Source organism: Arachis ipaensis, chromosome B10 (genome assembly GCF_000816755.2).
Source record: "Arachis ipaensis cultivar K30076 chromosome B10, Araip1.1, whole genome shotgun sequence".
Taxonomy (NCBI): Eukaryota; Viridiplantae; Streptophyta; class Magnoliopsida; order Fabales; family Fabaceae; genus Arachis; species Arachis ipaensis.
The window spans coordinates 4,685,332-4,691,446 of NC_029794.2; positions in this window are offsets into that span (position 1 = coordinate 4,685,332).

Consider the following 6,115-nt stretch of genomic DNA (forward strand, 5'->3'; position numbering starts at 1 on the left):
ACCACTACCATTACTACTACTGCTGCTGCTGATACTGGATCTCCAGAATCTACTGTCACAATATGCTGAAGCGAGAGAATCACTCTGATGCGTCGGTGATATTGCTGCTTCTCGCATCCTCTGTGGAGTCCTCTTCCCCGGTCTCAAAAGAGCTAGAGTACAGATCCGCCATCATCTGGTCAATCGACACCTCTGAGCTAAACTCAGTTGAAGGTGCAGAACCAGAGCTTTCAGAAACCCTTGACCCGTCGAATCCTGGCTTAGCTACAGAGGATGGTGGTAGAGCTTCGGGCATAGGTACATCAGGAACTACTTGATCCTCTTCGGAGTTGAACCATGGTGGATACTCGGGTATGTCAATGATCGAAGACTCCGGTATTAGCTCTGCCATGTTCAGAGGGTAAGGTGGAAAAGGATACTGGGTTCTGCCGGGGTGAAACTCGAATAGTAGTGTATCATAAGGCATGTCAGAGTCAAACTCCTGGCTGAGCAGAGGGTGAGAGAAAGGATGGTCGGGAAGATAGTAAGTGCGTGTACGTGGACTACCCCAAAACACCGCGCTCCTCGTCGCGGAGTCCACGTATCTGCCGAACGCTGGGTACTCAAAGAAGATCACGCCGGTCCTCATCTGCGGACATGGGAAAAAGAGGATGAGAACCTAAGGTTCCCAATAGGGTACTATACGAAAAACCTAAGGGGATCCGCAGCCTAAGTCTAATCGTTTATAAGGTCACAAAAATAATCAATCATACAAACAGATACAATCACAAGTATATAACAGTATAACAGTCACATATACAAGTAAAAGCAGACACAAGCAAGAAATGCAGCAACAAATATGATGCATGTATGGTTCTATGCAGGTCATGAGCTCATGCGTCGGTTGGCTACCCGCAGCCCAACGTTATCCGGCCCAAGTCCGGATATGGATACTCCACTGGGTCGGTCGCGCACTGGTGCCCGAAATACAATCGCGGCACTAATAAAGAATGACCCAAAAATATAAGGTGCTCCCAGTGAGTAGCAGTCCATATGGCGGGCGTCCCTACGTTCATATAGTCTCTGGTCAGGCGGAATGGAAGTCCGCTCTGCCAGGTACTTCTTAGCACCTTGGGGTTTACAGTTTCTTTTTCCACGGCACATTTCAACAGAATTTATTTCTAAGGGACTTCTCTTCCCTTTTTATAAAAATTTGTGCCCAGATCTTTCTTAAAATGTCTCAGCCTGGTCACATTTTACCATTTTGTCCTTTTTATTTAACTTTTCTTTTTACCGTTTTCATTTGATTTTTAATGACGCTTTCACTCCTAATGTTATTATTTTATCATTGTATCTTCTTATTTTTCTTAATATACCTTTTCTCCTTGATTAAGTTAATTATTCATTTTTAATTTGACTTTATGCCTGAAATTACTAATATGCCCCTAAGTTCTCTAGTTTTTACCGTTTAACCTTATTTAGCATAAATTTTTGCCGGATTAATCCTATTAGTTGCCTATGATTAAAATTATTCCTAATAATTTTATTTAATGCCAATTTTTACCTTAAGGGACCTAAAACCAAATTTACCCTTTATTAATTTTATTTACTTATTCTAGTTACTGTTTTTTACTATTTTACTTTTAACTTTTACTAAACCTTTTATTTAGGACCGAAACCTTTTAAAATTATAATCTTAACCCAAATAATTTATATAATTATTATTTTATCCCTAATGACACTAAATTCAGAATTTTACTTTTTTTTTTTATTTAAATTATATTTTTAATTCTCTTTTTATCCAAAAATGACCATAACACCCTTTTTACCTTTCCTCCTTTGTTCCATAGGATTAAAATTATTTTTGTAACTACTTATTAATACTTTTCTATCATAATTTTCTTGCTATTAGTGACTGAAAATTTTAGAGGTGCAGTTTTTATATTTTTCTTCACTTTTTGTGACGTTTAAAGCTTGAAACTTAAACCGCAAGCGCTTCTATACTTCCGGCTATTTTCACACAAAATTCAGAGGTAATACAACAGTAAATTATACATATTTAGCAAGCCAAAACAGTGGTAACTCACAAAATTTTTAGAAATTCAAAACAAGCATAAATTCACCACAAAGTGGCTCATATAAGCACCGAAAACAAGCACAACCATACTCTAACTAATCCTAATGCTTACCTCTTATGTAATTCAGTTAGTAAACCTTTCTCATACTAGAAAGCGTACATACAAGGGCAGAAACACAGCTGGTGGTGGTGAGTTTTGTTTTGGGGCCTAAAGTGTCGCAAAACGTCAAAATTCAACCACGGTGAGCTCGAAACTCCTTAACTCCTTAGGCGTGCTCCATGGGTGCTTCAAGAGGTCTATACATGGAGGAGAGTAAGGATTTATCATGGTTACTGTTTCTTTTTAAAAGAAAAAGAAAAGAAGAAAGAACAAGAGTTTACCTAGCCGAATTCAGTATAAACGCAAAGATTGGCAAAAACGGACAAGAGTTTGTACTTGTATGGTTTGAGTCCTTGAAGAACACTTGAAGAATAGTGTATGAATGGTGATATAAGGGGCTGAAAATACGAGTAGTATGTGCAGAATTTTCTCTGTTCCTCTTTTCTCACTTACGGTTCTTATCTCTCTCTTTATGGGAAAATGTTATTGATTTTTTATTGGTAATTTTCTTAAATAAAAATTTGAAGTCTAACCTAATTAAATGTGGTAAAAGAGGGCTGAAAAAATTAGAGATAAATGGGCTGATAGCAAGAGAGAAGGGGCGTGATTTCGAGGAAACATAGTCAGCGTCATAATGATGTGTTTATCTGCAGTTAACCGCGGTTAATTACTTGTGGTTAAAAATACAGTAGAGAGAGGTGAGAGGCTGAGATAATCTCGATCCACAGGCTAAATGAGTGGGGCCGAGTTACTAGGATGGCAAGCAAGAGGATTCGGGGCCTCTAGGAATCATTTGCGGAATAGTAGGCAGAAATTCGGTTCGGATAACTTTTATCGGACAGTAAAATAATTAACGGCTAATAACTAATCTTAAAGAAGTAAATCATGAAGAGATAGCTAATATAAATCTAGGACACATTTACTTGAATAGAAATTACTTTTACCACTGGTTCTGATGTTTTCGGTTGGAAATGGATCCTCTCCAGTTTTTTCAACACTTGAGGAAATGCAGTGTGATCTCTCACCGTTAACTTTATAAGTGGGGCCAAAATTAAATATGAGAGAGAGAGTAATAAAGGGTAAAATATTACAATTGACACCATCCAGTTTTTTCTTCACTGGAGAGGATCCACTCCCGTTTTCGGTTACTATAATTTTTCTCGGTGCACGCACAATCGTCACTAAAAGCATTTTTGTGGCTCAAAAGTTTTTGGTGTGGTAACCAACCCAATGGTAAGATAGTATTTAATATCCATTAGTCAAATTTGACTTAGAGGGATTAATTACCCTCATAAAGCTACGTTTAACCTCGTAACTCTCTTTTTCTTTTTCTTTTTCTTTTTTTTCAACAAAAAAGTCTATTTATTAAAAATCTGGTTCTTACAAATATTATCCCCAGCTTACAAGAAGCAAATTAGGAGACCAAAGTTGAAAAGAGACAAAAAGAATGATGGACCAAAAGAGGCCAACCCAGATCTTCATAGGGCTCCTAAAAAATATGGTCTCATCACCTGTAAATATTGCTTAAAGGTATACAAATTCATCCCTACTTAATTTAGTATTATAATTGATGACACTTTTATATGCATAAACTTTGTATTGCAAACTGGTCACAACAGTCGTAACTGTCTCAAAAGGAAGGAAGCAATGACTAGGAGTGTTGGAGGACAAAGTTCAACTCAACAACCTTCTGCTGATAGAGGTGCTGTGGATGATGAAGAAGAGACAATAAGACTATAAAAAAATATTATGAGAGAAAACAATGAAAACTGTTGAAGCAGTTAAAACAACATTAGCTCAACTGAAAGTCCATCTAATAATGTGCTTAACTACTTAACTTTATAATTTATTTTAAATAACACTAATATGCACCAACAGTTGTAGAAAATTCCACAATTTCACAACATGTTCCTGTTTCAATTAGACCTCCTTTAGTCAGGCCACCAAGTACAAAAAGATCCCCCTAAAAAAAAGAATAATTTGAAAAGACCTCCACCAACCATTCAAAATGCTACTTAACTACCATAATGTGCTTAATCACTTGTGAGGCCACCAACACCAAATGTGCAACCATCAATAAGGCCATTACCTCAAATTTCTCTGTTGATCCACACTATAACACCTCAAACCATGCAAACTGCTTTTCGAAAACTACTTCAAGGTTCATAGAGTTCATGCTAACTCCTACAACTAGATGATCATGTTCAATTAGGTGGTCCAAACCAGCTTTAAACCATCAGCAAGAAAAGGGTTAATCACTGCACAATTAAATGGAGAATCAAGCAGAAGCAACAATTCTACTCCAAATCCATGAAGCAAACATGTTTAAATTTTAGGGTGTTTTGTTTCTTCTAGTTCACAGTAGACAACTAATATGTAGTTTATGTCATTTTGTTGGATATGTCACATACTTTATGCTATTTTGCTTATGTTTTGATTTTTGTTTGGATTGATCATCATGATTGATAATGGTACTTATTTTTCATGTTTCAATAACTCAGTTACTATTTACATAGCATGTTGTTTTGCTTATGTTTTATCTTATTTCGGTATACCTTAAAGACTAAAGAAAATTACTGATTATAAAGGAATATATTGTGCAAGTTTTATATTTTATAAGACTATATTTAACATTTTTTCATTTGTCATGTGTACAAATGTCCATCTATCAATTGAGTATAGGTATTTTTGTCATGATAAAGACAACACAATCAATAACATCAACTACAACAACATCAAATAGACATGAAACTACTAGCTATGGCATTCCATAATCATACACGAAGAATTATTCATATTCAAAATCTACTCAAAACTAGATACACATTGTACACAAAGCTAAACACCACAATGATTGACATAGCACAAGTCACAATCTAAGTCTACTAATTTCAACTTCAATCTTTCCTAACTTTATAAGCATCTTCACTTCAGCCTCAGTTTCAAGAACATCTTTATGCATCTTTTTTTCGAAAAATGCATGCTCTCCTCAAATCCTCCTACTGACCTTCGATTTCGTCTACCCATACAAAATAGCTGCAATCTAAATTCTATCAATGGCAAAGAAAACTTAAATCGGAGACATATTCACTTCGAATAAAACAAAGTGTACAAAGGGTATACCTTCTATTTGAGATAGCGGACGAACCACTTCCCAAGATTCATTGCCGTTCCTGACTGCAACAAGGTCACATTCAATCCACAAAAGCATCTCCTATTAAACTTCCTATCATGCACCCGCTTTAAAATTGAGCTTTCAGATACACTACAACTTCCATTCAAAAGTGAGGTAAAGAGTTTCTGTCTTGACATTGAAATATCTTTAAAGAATTTTATTAATCTAGGACTAGGATTTGAAATGAGAAAAATTTTAAATTTAGGAAATTTTAAGATTTAGGATTCATTACAATGCTCAAACAGTTCATCAGGTCACGTATGAAAACACCCAAGTTATGTAATGTTGTAATATACCACGTAAGAAGGATTATTAACGGAGTCAAACACCAAAGTAATGATTGGTTAATTTTGTCATATAAATATCATTATTGATTGGTATATTTGGTAATTTTTTTTCTATAGATAAATTTGTCAGTATTTTTAATTTTTATAGATAAAAATAATATTTTACTCCTCAATTTATTAGATTTTACCTATCTACCCTAACTATAAAGCAATTTTCACGTCGCTATCCACAGCCTTTTGTTATTTTGTATCTTTCCTTAACATGCATGATGTTTTTGTATCATCACTTATAGACAAAAATCGTGTTTATCGCTGTATTATTATTCAAGGAATTATTCAAGTTTCATACGGATGTACAACATTATCAAACTATCACTCTTTCAAAGGGATGTACAACATTATCAAACTATGACAAATTAGATTAATACCTAAATTATAATTGTTTGAATTAAAATTTATAATTAAAAATATTAAAAAAAATAATAAAATTAAAAGAT